The sequence below is a fragment of the Leptinotarsa decemlineata genome, unplaced genomic scaffold, assembly GCF_025532065.1.
Source record: "Leptinotarsa decemlineata unplaced genomic scaffold, Ldec_3_MD MMD2_P_RNA_scaffold_5, whole genome shotgun sequence".
Classification (NCBI taxonomy): Eukaryota; Metazoa; Arthropoda; class Insecta; order Coleoptera; family Chrysomelidae; genus Leptinotarsa; species Leptinotarsa decemlineata.
The window spans coordinates 13,192,348-13,207,182 of NW_027412532.1; the positions used below are offsets into that span (position 1 = coordinate 13,192,348).

At 33.8% G+C, this 14,835-nt stretch overlaps 1 protein-coding gene and 1 non-coding gene across 3 annotated transcripts in view; both read left to right on the forward strand.

Annotated features, from left to right (window-relative positions):
- Positions 1-14,835, forward strand: part of LOC111513790 (GTPase-activating Rap/Ran-GAP domain-like protein 3) — a 574,796-nt gene that overhangs the window by 121,544 nt on the left and 438,417 nt on the right. The window lies entirely within an intron of this gene.
- Positions 9,695-9,768, forward strand: TRNAN-GUU (transfer RNA asparagine (anticodon GUU)). The gene has a single exon. It is a non-coding gene; the product is annotated as a tRNA-Asn (tRNA).

The window sequence follows — 14,835 nt, forward strand, 5'->3', positions numbered from 1 at the left end:
CTGCAAACAAAGGAAAATCACTCTACGGCTGACTATCAAGACATCATATATTTCCTGAGTCGGCTATGCCCCGTTAGTAGACCCACCACTACCCTTACAACTTTACTGGGCGATGGTTTCTTTATGAACTCCTTCGCCTGCCTCATTCCTGGGAGCTTATTTCACCAATCTATTGATTTGGCTTGCATTCATGAATTTATGGATGTCTTTATAAATGTGTCATTATTTTTTGAGTTTAAAAGCCGTGGATTTTTGGAATTACTTCCTGACGTTTCGCTGGTGCGAGTGGCTAACTTCTTCAGAGGTTTAACCATCATGGCTTGCTGTCCGATGACTGACTTCCAGGCTTCGTAAAGCGTATTTATGCCTTCGTCAGGTAATCAGTTGTATTTGTACCTGTACTTGTCCCTGCACTTGTACCTGTACTTATACCTGTACTTGAACCTGTAACATTAACAATCTTGCTGCCTGTTGTCATTCTGTTCGTTATTCTCGAATTCCTTGAAATGGAGACACAGAGAATTCCAACAGAAAAGAAGAAGCGGTGAACCTCAACCGAATATGGAACCCCATTTTAAGTAATTCGAGAATAACGAACAGAATGACAACAGCCGGCAAGATTGTTAATGTTTCAGGTTTAAGTACAGGTACAAGTGCAGGGAATAGTTCAGGCACAAATACAACTGATTACGTGACAAAGCATAAATACGCTTTACGAAGCCTAAAAGTTAGTCATCGGACAGCGAGCCATGATGGTTAAACCTCTCAAGAAGCTAGCTACTCGCACCAGCTAAACGTCAGGAAAAAATTCCAAAAAAAATCCACCGCTTTCAAACTCGAAAAATAATGACACTGAAAACCTCTGCCGCGAAAGTCTAAACCATTTTCTCTTTATATATGCTTTCGATATCCTGCAGAAGGGTTCTGGGCCGATCATAGTCTTGGATACGCCTTCAACTGCTAGAACATCGGCTTCCTCATTGCCCTTGTGAACCTCACGTCCGAATACCCAAGCTAGAGTAACCCTATTTTGGGTATTTAGCTCCTTGAGTGCGCTCAGACAGCTTCCCACCAGTCTTGAGAAAACTAGAAATGAGCTGAGCGCCTTAATTCCGCCTGGCTGTCGGAGAAAATGGCAATGTTTTTATTTGTGACCTTCTGACTGTTCATTTCCCCTATACAGTGTTCGATGGCCGCTACTCCTGGAACACAGTTGCATTATGTTCGAGGCTGAGTGCGATTCTCGACTTTGCTCTGCATCCGTATATACCGGCTCCCGCTCCTTCTTGGGTCTTTGAGCCATCTGTATACCAAGTTTCTTCCGCTTTTACCGGTGGGCCGTTTTGGCAGTTCTCTCTACTTGGTATGATGATTTTGAAATCTTTTTGAAAGTCGTACTGTGGAACTGTGTTATCCAGTTCATTGTACAGTTTCAAGTATTCTGCATCGTGTGACTGGCTGATTGGGGTTGCCCCTGTATTAGCCTGTGTGTCACCAGTCGAGCTTCTCTTTGCACGTAGATGTCCAAGGAAGTCCGAGTAGGACCTCGAGTGCTGCAGTTGGGGTCGTTCTCATGGCTCCCGTGACACTTGGCACGCCAGCCTTTGTATGCCTCCTAATAGCCTAGCCGTACCCGATTGCTTTGTTCTTGTCCACCATGTCACTACACTGTATGCTGTCATGGGTCTCATTACCTTTGTATATAATCAGAGTGTTATTTTTGGGTTCAGCCCCCAGTTTTTCTCATACGTTCATCTGCAGATTCCCAGGTACTCCTCTTTTTCCCAGTGGGTCTGTAAGTGACTCCGTGGAGACATTATTAAATGCACCTTCGATGTCTCAATATTAGACTCTGTTTAGAAATTTGAGAAGGATTTTAATCTGCCTATTTCAGTTACATTTCATTTCAGTAATTGTCATTTCTAGTAGCCTTAGGAAACAGATCTTTGACAGTTGGTTACTTTTAATTTGGCATATTTTTGGTGCAAGAATTTGATCTTTGTGTTCTAGAAAAGCAGAGGCGGGGGACATAGACGTGTATAATTTTCATACGTTTAGGAGTAGTTTTTCACGGTCCTCATAACGGACTTGAACAGGCCCTGGGAAAAATGGTTTCTACCGAATGTCTGACGAAAAACAATCGATAACAACGTAATACATTTAAAAAACTCTCCTGAATCAAAGACGGGAAAACAATATATCATGCCTTAGTACAGACCAATATATCGTGTGATATAATCATGTGTGGTGTAACTAAATATAACTTGCATAATTTAGAGATTGTGCAGAAATGGATTATCAAAATCATGTTGAATGAACCATATACTTGACGAAGCGACGACCTATACGACGAATAAGAATATTTAAAGATCAAAAAAATATTTGAATTTGCTTCGATTATTCATCAGTTTATTAGTTCTCCAACTCTTGAACTCTTTCTTCAAACTGCTTCAAATTCTCGAGTAATACAAGCAGAATCTGCATCAGGACGGGAAACAAATGTTACCCTGAGTCGATCAGGAAATGTTTTCGCTCAAACAATGAATTATCCAGAGACAAAAATACCCTACATAGCTTAGTTTTATGTATCGTCAGGTATAGCTTTTGTAATAATACCCTGAGGATATGGGTACTGCTCCATAGCAGCATATAGGGCCTGGATGGCTACAGGTTACCTGGGGAGGATCCTAATAGCGTATCCTAGCTGGTGAATGCAAATGGTATTCTGCAACAATAGGAGAGTGTCACAGGAGACCTACTTTCCAACCTACCTGACTCTCCTGTCCTGAGACTAGAGTCTCGTAATGACATATCCGAACTGGTCCCCTCTTGATTGAGTAGAATGTACCATGATCTTTGGAGGGGATTATTTTTCACATTGAACACAAACAGTGCTTATCCGACTCTCTCCAAATGATCTGGATCACTCACCAAATTAAGTAATCGGTTTAGTGAAGAAGCTGAATTTATTTCGTCGAATTTGATGAGTAGTGAACCACAATAAAGCCTCGGGAGTTGAAGTGGACAGTCGAATAGACCCACTCACTTTGGACCTACTTATCTACCCATACTATGATGGACACGTACATTATACATTCATTGAAACATCCATAAATGATATTCAATTCTGCCCACATCGATGATGTTATTGGCATAGATAATAAAATAATACGGCTTGACGGGCAACAAGGAAATGATCTATCGTGATTGTTATTTAATAACAGTTTCGGTGCGTAAACAATGCTTTCCCATTGTTTATTGACGAAATATGGGTCATAAAGCGGAATATTCCATTCCCTCAAATTCAAATATCGATCTGTTGCCTCGTAACATTCCAAATGCTCATTCAGATGGATGTATACTTGTATATCCATTTGAGAAATTATAAACTTCAAAATTAATGATAGGTTTCCTGCATTCCAAATAATTTCAGTGGTAGTTCATGATGAAGGATTCTTTAAATAACTCAAGTAAGGCAAACAATTAGCAAACCGCTTCTGAATTATTCTGACAGGTGACATGGAATATATGGAATAAGAGAAAAAATTAATACTGTCAGCAACATTTCATCTTTCTAATCAGTTTGTTCAAAAATGATTTCATAAACAATAAATCATATTATTGATTTATATTATAGAGCCATTTCAATACTGAGCAATTTCTCCAAATTATTTGAAATAATATTATACTCCAATATTTACAGTCCAATACGAAATGTCATATTAGATGATCAGCATGGGATTGTAGAAAACAAGTCGTGCATAACCAATCTTGCATGTCTTTCACAAAGTGTCTCTGAAGCTTTTGATAGGAAACTTCAGGTTGACGTCATTTATACAGAAATGCAAAACGTTTTTGATCAAATAGATTTCTTCATTCTTCTCAAGCGTCTATCTGAATTTAGTTTTTCATAAAATTTGATAAAACTCATGTTAAATTATTTACTCGATAGAAAACAGTATGTAGAGTATGAAGGCTTTAAATCTGCTTTGTTCCTAGTTCCGGGATTTTCTTGATTTCCATTAATGATTTAACTAAAATAATAAACAATTCAAAATTGTTTTGCGACGATGACCTTGAGATATTCAAGGTGATAAAAGATTATGGAGACTTACACTATGAATTAGATCTGATATATGATTGGTGTTCCAATAATCGTTTGAATCTTAACATTGCTAAATGGCATGTATTTATTGTCTTTTTCCAGAAAGGAAAGTCTAATAAAATTTACTTATGAGATTGATAACAATACATACCATAAGTCGAGTTAATGAAATGAAATACCTTGGTATAAATTTTGATCAGAAATTCACTGTTGTTTCACATATAGACCAAGCTGTTTCGTCCGCTAGTCGAATGTTGGGCTTCATAATGAGGAACACCAGAGAATTCAGAAATATAAAGGTAATAATCACGCTATACAATGCTTATGTGAGGTCCAAACTAGAATATGAGGCAATGATCTGGTATCCCATTTATAATTCTTACATACAGCAAATTGAAACTGTCCAAAGAAAGTTTTTGAAATTCTTGTCTTTTCGCACTACAGTTATTTACTCCCAAAGGGGAATTGACTATTCCATCCTTTTGAACCAATTTAATATTATATCACTGAATACATGTAGACTTACGGTCACATTTCTATATAATTTAATAAACAATAACATATCACGTGCTCCGCTCCTACAAAAAATACATTTTTATGTACCACTCCTCAACTCAAAATACGAGAAAACATTTTATTGTCAGAGTAGTAGAACAAATGTGAATCTCAAAGCACCAGTAAATTTATTGTGTTAGAATTTTAATGTAGTATGTAACATGTGTGACATTAATGGAAACTCTTTGAACTTTATCAAGGATTGTATCTTACATAGAACCTTTCATTTATAGTTTTTTTTAAATATAATTTTCAATTGTTTTATGTCAACATTGTCAAGGCTATTTCATTTATAATATGTCAATTGAATATATAATATGTGAATTTAATTGAAGTGAATGTTACTTTTTTCAGTATATTTTCTTTAACACTTCCTGTAATTGGGTGTTCACCTGTTGGAAATAAAGTGCTACCTACCTATCTATCTATAAGAATAAAACTGCATATTCCGTTTATTCAATGAATTTCAAAAATATCAACAAGTATACAGCGTGACTCACGGTCGATGGTGGGTTAGACGTTTCTGGAAAACGTAAAGCATGATTTTTCTGAAAATTTCACCTCTCACATTTCCTTACCTGTTCTATCGATCTGAAATATTTTCAGCATTGCGGCGTTGCCACTTCCATCAAAAAGTCCTAGCAACTTTATTTTTTTGAATGGAACATCCCGTATATTAATACATTTTTGAAATCGCTGTGGTATTTTAATACTTTTTCGTTGATAATGTCCTATACCTATCTCTATCTGTTTTCGAGATAAAAAATAAATTATGCTAAATATGGTCCAAAACATAGCCTTAGTTGAAATTAAGAACATCAGTACTCTCAATTCATGAAAAGTTGATATTTTGATTATAGTTTGGACAAACTCGAAATATTCAAATAACACCAAGAAATCGACTCCATATCATACAGGGCGTGCTGAAATTACTATTATTTCCATTGTGCATAAAAGTAGTCAAAAGTTCATTTTTTCAAATGAAACCCCCTGTATATTACTCGGTAAATTGAAAGATGGTGGAAAATGCTTCAAGATGATATATCATGTCCCTATACCTAAAGCGTCAAGTTTTCTCAATAAAGTCGCTTCTTCTAGAAACATTATTTTTATTTAGAATTTGGATTTAGGTAGCAGTGGAAGTATCAAGCTTATAGCAGTTCGGTTACTTTTATAAGTGATTTATAAAGAGTTATCGACGGTTTGTTTGAAGGTGATTGACAATGTTTCGTGATGAATTTCACTAGTTCGGACTTCCATTGTCTACTATATAAAATGATTTGAAATCCCTGAAACAACTAAAAAAGAATAATTAAAAAAGAATAGTTGAAAATAACAATTATATTTAGCAACAATAAACTTGAAATGAAATGATAGTGAAATAACCTACAAGTAAAAATATAATAATTGAATAAAGTTATCGACGGTGTTTTGAATCATCTTCCAAAATGAATGCAAATATCGATTATTCAAATGAAGTTCTTATGAAATTATTTATTATACACATGAACAAAGTGATCAAATCATTGTCAGAACGTGTAAAAAATTCAACCAAATGTATCCTGAATTAACACCAATGAACGAGAGGAAGTTTGTAAGGTTACAAAATAATTTCCTTAACTATGGTTCAAGGTTTCCAGGGAACAACTGTACCAAAAATCAGTCATTTCTAGGTAAAAAGTAAGACTTTGTGGGCTGAAACTTGTGAAAGTACAGACAATAACAGAATAGGATGATTATAAATAACAAAATTGTAAAAAAAATATCACATTTTCACAATAAATGCTGATAATGTTGTCCATTACATTCTAAACACTTCAAAATGTTTTTCTGTACGTACTTGTGGTTGCTTTTTTAATTTCCTGGGGATCCAGATCTTCAATTCTCCGCACTATTCGCCGTCGCAATTCTTCTTTGGTAGGCACTGAAGTACTATATACCCTTTCTTTCAAAACACCCCATAAAAAAAGTCAAGTGACGTGAGATCGGGTGATCTCGGTGGCCAATCCCACGGCCCTAAACGCCTAAACCAACGATCGTCGAAGAGTTCGTCAAGTTTCCTGGAAACTTCCTGGGTGGAATGAGCTGGCGCTCCGTCCAGTTGAAACCACGAATTCCTATATTCCTCTAAAGGCAAATTTTCAAGAAAACCGGTTACAGTCGTCCTAAATATTTGGAGATATCTCTCTGCATTCAGTGTGTCTTCATAAATAAAAAAGCTAATTTTATTGTTCTTCAGAATACAGAAAACATTCACGTCAAATTTTTCTTGAAAACCCATTTCTTTTGTAACATGAGGATTATGATCAGCCCAAAAATGTTTATTCTTTCTATTGAAAATACCATCTCTCGTAAATTTTGATTCGTCGCTCCAAATCATTTTTGACAAAAATTCCCGATCTTCCTGTGTATGAATCAAAGGGGATTCCCAAAAATGCATTCTACGTTCGAAGTCTTCTGCTTTTAGAGCTTGAACTTTGGTAAATTTATACGGATGCATTCCGTGATTTTTCAAAATTTGTTGTACTGAAGCATGTGATACACCTAAATCTTTTTCTGCACTGCGAATGGAAGCTTCTGGATATGCATAAAAATATGCCAAAACGTTAACAGTATTGTCCTCATTTGAAGTAACAGGTTTTGGTAATGTTGAACGCGCTTTTAACATGGAGCCATAGTTAAGGAAATTATTTTGTAATCTTACAAACTTCCTCTCGTTCATTGGTGTTAATTCAGGATACATTTGGTTGAATTTTCTACAAGTTCTGGCAATGATTTGATCACACTATCCGTGTATAATAAATCATTTCATAAGAAATTCGTTTGAATAATCAATATTTGCATTCATTTTTGGCGATTTTTTGAAACATCGTCAATAACCATTTATCAATTACTTATAAAAGTCACCAAACTGTCATAAGCTAGATATTTCCACGGCTACCTAGAAATCAAATTCTTTAAAAATTATTTTTTGTACAACTGTTATTGAAAATCTCTTTGATAGAAACACTTCAATCAGAACACCTACCAAAAAATCATTTAGAAAAGTTCACACATACAGTTCGTGCTATTGATAATATTAAATCCCTGTGAAGTAGTTACTGACGATGTCGAAGTAGTAGGTATTCAGTCCAACTGTAGAAAGTCCTTCATGACTAACCAATAATCCTCCTTAAAATAACGTGAGTGAGCGTATGTAGTTGTAACATATGCCTTGTAAACCAAAGATCGTGTGTTGAAATCCCATGGACCGTATAATTTTTTTTATTATCAGCAGTAACGTTATACAAAAAAAATTGTATGATACATTTGTTAAAAGTGATTTTATTTTGCTCGTGAGTTTGCTCCACTTGCTGACGCTCGTTTTGCAATAATCCCCACACACAAAATAAAATGCCACTTTCAACACTTGTAGGTAAAACGTGAATAACTATTTTTCCACAAAAACGGCTTTATTAAGAAAACTTGACGATTTAGGTATAGGGACATGTATATCATCTTGAAGCATTTTTCACCATCTTTCAATTTATCGAGTAATATACAGGGGGTTTTATTTGAAAAAATGAACTTTCGACTACTTTTATGCACAATGGAAATAATAGTAATTTCAGCACGCCCTGTATGATATGGAGTCGATTTCTTGGTGTCATTTGAATATTCCGAGTTTGTCCAAATTATCATCAAAATATCAACTTTTCATGAATTGAGAGTACTGATGTACTTAATTTCAATTAAGGCTATGTTTTGGACCATATTTAGCACAATTTATTTTTTATCTCGAAAACAGATAGAGATAGATAGAGACAGATAGAGATAGATAGAGATAGATAGAGATAGATAGAGATAGAGATAGAGATAGAGACAGAAAATCACGAGTTAACTAATATACATCTGACATAACCGACGCTAAAGTTTTGTCTTTATCGATTTCAACAAATTTGCTCAAATTATTTGCCATATGAGCTACGTCCAAGTCGTTTTCTTTCAAATATTCCTTTCTACATCACAATCGATGTTATAGCAGTTTATTTCATGAACAATATAATAATAATATAACAATACTTCATGAAATAAAATTGTTATTTATATTTTCTTGTCACACTTTTGTCAAAACAATTCAGTGTTCATTTGGCTCTGATGAATTGAGGATTGATAATTGTTCATTGGAACAGACTACGTTATTCTCGTATTTTTAGGAGATTTGTTGCATTCAGTTCGTTGCACAATTCCACATAATTCCAAAGGTGATTTACTAGTTTCCAATGAATAAGGGAATATGTGTTGCACGTTCGCGATCGATAGCAAATTGAAATACCTAGGTTGTGAAATGGACAATTTCTGTCGATCGTTCGAATGGAGGGGCACCCACTTTTACTTTTCGAGCTTCTTGACTTTTCTGATACGTTTTAACCTATCAAAAACCGCATGGCAGCTGACGCCCAGTTCTTCCGCCATCAGGGTCGTCAAATCCTCATCCTGGAGTAGGTACTGTAGATCGACGAGTTCGAGGCTCAACTTCGAGGATGAAATCTCTCGAACGAAATTTCGCAAACCTACGTCGAACATGAAGTCGTAATTTTGTGAATGAATTGAGTGCTTTTTCTTATAATGTTATTCAGATTTGGTGCCAATAAGGCATGTTACCACCAGTGACGATGACACTATTCCATGTGATTGAAAGTTTACCTCTTTCATTCACTATATTGTGTAGCAATCCTGTGAATGATATCTGATTCAATTCCATAACGCATGTTGTAGAATACAAACTGAAAAGAGAAAAGTATTTTTGTATAATTCTGCGTTCATATAAAAGTACCTATTTGTTTCAAAAGTAGTTTTCTTTCGTGTAATTCATTGTTTATGTGAAAATGTTTGCGTGAAGTTATTCTGCTTCATAATGTTTTGGAAGTTGTTCCAATATAATTTAAATCACAAATATTACATGGTATATTATTTTCCTTATTGTAGTGTTCATATTTTTTTTTCAAATTGAATAAGGCTCAGGACGGTGTCTTAGCAGTAGCTTACATAAGAGCCTCCGTGGCGCAATCGGCTAGCGCGTTCGGCTGTTAACCGAAAGGTTGGTGGTTCGAGCCCACCCGGGGGCGTTCTTTTTTTTGTTTTCGAGAGACTAACCAGGATTGAAATTTCGATTCAAATTATAAAGAAATTATAGCCAATAAATTCAATGATTGTCTATTTTGTATGTCTCGAAGTCAAACAAGCTAGGTATTTATGATCAGTTGTTTATAAATATTTTTGATGAAGGGATTGGTTTATGATTGCTCGTAATCTATAAACGTTTTTACGGATTTTCAGAATGGTCTTCATATAATATATATATATATATATATATATATATATATATATATATATATATATATATATATATAATTTTAACGACTATATTTGTCACCTAATACCGGATATGAAGTTGTCTCTTAATGTCGGCTTATGTTTTTTTGTGAGTTTTCATGCTTTTCATAATAATAGTTATACGGTTTTTCAGAAGTCGGAAGAATAGAGAGTATAGAAGAAAAAGGTATAAAAAAAATAAATCGGGACCAAACAAGTTTGAAAACTGCATTCACCAAGGTTTTGTGCAAATATCTTACTTCGCACTACAACAGTCTAAATAACAGCATTGAATCGTAGAGAGAAAGTGGCGTTGGATTTCGAATAACCGACTACGACATTGCTGGTCTTGTCAATGAATCGTTCAAAAAAGTTGCTCCACTGGATATTGCGGCATCTGGATTCAAATGTACAGGGAATCGCTGACATGACTATTATTCTGTTAGAGAAACCAGAAACTACATCTAAAACAACCACTAACAGCGTAAAGAATCTTGTATCTGTCGCTGATTTTGTTTCAAAAGAGTCCGACGGCTCGGTTTAGGATTCTACTCACGACACACGAGTCAGCAGTCTCCAACCATCAACTAGCTCTATCTAGGTATTATGGAATCCACGAGTTAGTCTAGTTCACATATACTTTTTTTGTAACATTTTTCAGCCCTGTCCAAAAATTACGACCAAGGTGTCATTCGATTTGTAGTTTTGCCTAGAAAGTTTAAGGAAAGGTCCGAAAACGCGCCGATAGAAATTACAAAAGTTATAAACAATTAAGTGAAAAAAAAATGGGGCTTTATTTTTATCTTAATATCTCGGAAAATTTTCAAAATTTTGGAAATTTGAAAAAAATTTGAAAATATCAATGAATTTGCGTAAAAAAAGTCCTAACCCCGAAACTGTATCTCGATTATTTATAATTTTTACAGAGCCCTGAAAATAGAGCCAAAAGCGGGTAGTATGGCTTCCGCGCCTTTCGTCACTCTGACATAAAAACAAAAAAAATTATTTAAACATATCAAATGTAAATATTAAGGAATGAAAAAATTCATGTAATGCTGGGATACATCAATAAACAATAATCCGCAGTCAACAAATTTTTATCCCAATTTTAACGTTAATTATAAATTTGTTAATTAATAACTTTTTCTGAATTGAAAGTTAATAGGTATAAAAATCCCTATAATTATTTAACTAAAACCCTGGCATTTTTTTCTTTGGTGAAGTTATCCTTAATAGGCAAAAAAATAGATTACTGTTGCCAAAATAAAAAAATTGTTATTATCTATTATTTTATTGACAATTGAAAATTATAATTTTATAAAAAATACATTACAAATTTTTTTTTATTGTTTCAATGTCTCATGGCTGAAAACTAAATCTTTTTAGATCGTTTTAGTGTCGGTGGCTCATCATCTGTAGTTTCTTCTGTATTTTCTTGTCGTGATGTTCCTTGAACCCCCTCCTCTTCGACTTCTTCAAGTATCGGTTCACAGTATTCTTGAACTCCTACTGGAAAATCTTGATAATCAATAAGGTCGTCTTCATTTCCATCGGTATTACTATCGATAGCATTTAATCGACCGATCATGATATCAGTATCATCATTGTCATCATCAAGTGATGGCCTTTACAATTTTTGCATAAAGATGAGCAAGGAAGCCCAGCTTTCTTACATCCACATCGATTATTACACTCTTTTATGCACGCACAATTAACCAGCTCAAGTAAGTCGTCAGGCGCCAGTTTTCCGTTGTTTTTATCGGCAGGAACATTGTTTCAGATTTTGATCCAACCCCAATCTTCCGGATTCAAATTATAATTACCAATCCAAAACTGAACTTGGTAATACGTCCTAAATGAGTGTGAATGTGTTGCTATTGTTGTTCGAGGTAAAGTTGCTAAGTTGATCGCAGTCTTTGATTTCGCAATCATACTTAAAAATCGAGAAACACGACACTGGCCTGATGTTGAATTAGTATCGAATTGACCGTACAAAGCCAGCATAATTCGCTCTCTAGCTACTTCGATATCTTGACGAGAGGCATCGGGATTGTAGAAGACTTCCACGTATTGCATCAGCTGAGGATTTTCATCTATGATATCCAGCAATTGTTAATAAATTCATAATGAACAAAAAAGACTCAAAGCATATTTGTCATAACTGCAATAGTTTAAAAGTTATTATAATCATAAAAGCGAAGGAGCGAATAAAAAAGACAAGTATCAAGGTATCACAATATTAAAAGTTTCATAAAAAATAAAATAAATTAAAAAAAACACATAACAATTTTTTTTAAATAAACAATTAGAAAAAGAATCAAAAAAAATTTTTTCAAAACCTCAAAGAACAATAGAATTTATGATTTAAAAAAAACGGTTCCTTAATTTTAATATTTAGTTGCAAAAAACGATCGTTAATTAACAAACGCATTTTTTAGCATCAAAGAAATGTTTTTAAGAAATAATTTTTTTTCTAAAAATCATGATTTTTTTCAATCAACATAATGCAAAAAAAAAATTTGAATTTCTCATAAACAATGTATTTGTTTATAATAAATTTATTAACAATAGCTGTAAAAAATGAAAAAAAAATAATTAGTTTTTAGCCATGAGACATTGAAACAATAAAAAAAAATTGTAATGTATTTTTTATAAAATTATAATTTTCAATTGTTAATAAAAAAATAGAAAATAACAACTTTTCATTTTGGCAACGGTAATCTATTTTTCTGCCTATTAAGGATAACTTCACCATAGGAAAAAAATGCCAGGGTTTTAGTTTAATAATTATAGGGATTTTTATATTAACTTTCAATTCAGAAAAAGTTATTAATTAACAAATTTATAATTAACGTTGGAATTGGGATAAAAATTTTTTGACTGCGGATTATTGTTTATTGATGTATCCCAACATTACATGCATTTTTTCATTCCTTAATATTCACGTTCAATATGTTTAAATAATTTTTTTTGTTTTTGTGTCACAGTGACGAAAGGCGCGCGGAAGCCAGACTACCCGCTTTTGGCTCTATTTTCAGGGCTCTGTTAAAATTATAAATAACTGAGATACAGTTTCGGGAGCCGGGATTTTTTTTACGCAAATTCATTGATCTTCTCATATCTCTTCTCAAATTTCCAAAATTTTGAAAATTTTCCGAGATATTAAGAAAAAACTAAAGCCTCATTTTTTTTCACTTAATTGTTTATAACTTTTGTAATTTTCATCGGCGCGTTTTCGGACCTTTGCTTAAATTTTCTAGTCAAAAATACGAATCGAATGACACCTTGGTCGTAATTTTTGGACAGGGCTAAAAAATGTCACCAAAAAGAGCTAAATCAAGTACATGTGAACCATACTAAGTCGTCATTGCCAAATGCTGCCATAAAACGATCAGCTGCTCGAAAAGGAATATGTGAAAGAAGTGAAATTTCGACATCAACCCCTTACGAATTTGCTATCAAAGAAAAAATGAATGAAAGGAACCCTGAGAAGGAAAAGAAAAATAAAATAAGAAGAAGGGGAACAACGCAAAGGCGCAAAATTAAAAAAAAAGTGGAGTGAAAGCCAAAGAATGGAGTCCGACGGCGAAGATGGGGGAACTACTAATAAAGAGCAACCATCAATTGAATCATCCCAAACAGGAAAAACTGCATGCGTTGTGTGCTCACAAGAGTACGGTGAAGACTGGATACAGTGCTCCAGCTGCCACGGTTGGGCTCATGAAACATTCCAGAATAATCTGGAATAGTGCTGATGAGAAAATGAAGGTCAGTGTTTTCAATCCGAAACACCAAGGGATATTGGTTTCCTAAGTGAATGAATAAGTGGTGTGTAGCTAGCGAGGAAGCTACGGTGTAAGCAAAACGCGTCTACACTTTTGGTGAAGTAATGAATATTACTGGAGTTGTTACTCAGCACCAAACCGTTATTTTAACACCTCGACACGTGTTTCGATCACCAAGAGGAAGATCAAAATATACATACATACAAAGTTATCCTTATTTATACCATAGATACCTCTTCTAAGTACCTGCGTCTTAAGTGTCTGAAATCAATTTCACAATATTGCCTTATCTACTAGTTTCAAATTAATTGTTTTTCATTACATAAGGACACATTGTAAAAGACTAGTAGATTAGGCAATTATTTCAATGTGAGCACATTTTCAATTTTTTCAGTATTATCTAATATCAAAACATGTAATCTTTTTTAAATGCTGTTGATCTCAACTCTCAACTTTTTAATTTCTCTTGGAATTATATTGTAAACTTTACAACCAATACATATGCAGTGTTGCTGAATTGAATGTAGTAGACTACATAGCAATTTGAAAGCATTTATTGGTCTTTGATCTTGCATTATACTGATGTTCTTCTATGTCTATTTGCAAAATGTTTTTTATATAGATGGTACTGATTTTGTAAAATATTTTTCTGAGATTTAAAATGAAGTATTTTGTGAATAAAACCTTTTGATGGAAATCTGAAAGGTTTTTTAAAAATCATTTCAATTGCATATTTATGAAATAAATTTTCATGTGCACCACCCCAGGCTACGATTCCATAGGTCATGATATTGGAAAATAATGCATAATAAAACATAAATGAAATTTTCACTTCAAATATATTTCTCAGAAGTCTGAACTTATAAAGATGTTTTCATGATTTTTTGCAACTATTTTTTACCACTACAGGTAACAATCTACATATATAAATTCTCAAATATTTTATTTCTGGGGTTCTGTTTAATTTAAGAGTGCAATTGCATTTTTGAAAATATTTTTGTAAACATTTCGAACTGTGAATTTTTATTTCATCAA